Below are 649 nucleotides of genomic sequence, written 5' to 3' on the forward strand. Positions count from 1 at the left end.
CCCACATTCTAACTTGTGCTGATTACTGGGTGGCCATGCTACTGGATCCCCGTTACAAGGACAACGTACCGTCCTTAATTCTGTCACTGGAGTGTGATCGTAAGATGCGCGAGTACAAGGACACTCTGGTAGACACGCTGCTGGTGGCATTCCCACCTGACAGCGGGGGCACAGTGGAAGCACAAGGCGAAGGCAGAGGATGAGGAAGAGGTCACCAACGCAGCTGGGGCAGCACCTCAGAAGGCAGGGTTAGCATGGCTGAAATATGGAAAAGCTTTTTCGGCACACCACAACAACCAGCACCACCAGCTGATATGGAACTTCTTAGCAGGAGGCAGAATTTCAGCAACATGGTGGAGCAGTATGTGTGCACACGCTTACACGTACTGAATGACGGGTCTGCCCCCTTCAACTTCTGGGTCTCCAAATTGGGCACATGGACTGAGCTTGCCCTTTACGCCTTGGAGGTGCTGCCCTGCCCTGCAGCCAATGTAATGTCTGAACGTGTGTTTAGCACGGCAGGGGGCGTTATCACAGACAAGCAGCCTCCTGTCAACAGCCAATGGGAAACAGGCATGGATCCCACAGTATCAAGGGATGGATCCCACAGTACTTGTCCGTACCTTGTGCAGAATAGACATGTATTGTT

The sequence above is a fragment of the Bufo bufo genome, chromosome 3 (genome assembly GCF_905171765.1).
Source record: "Bufo bufo chromosome 3, aBufBuf1.1, whole genome shotgun sequence".
In the NCBI taxonomy this organism is placed as follows: domain Eukaryota; kingdom Metazoa; phylum Chordata; class Amphibia; order Anura; family Bufonidae; genus Bufo; species Bufo bufo.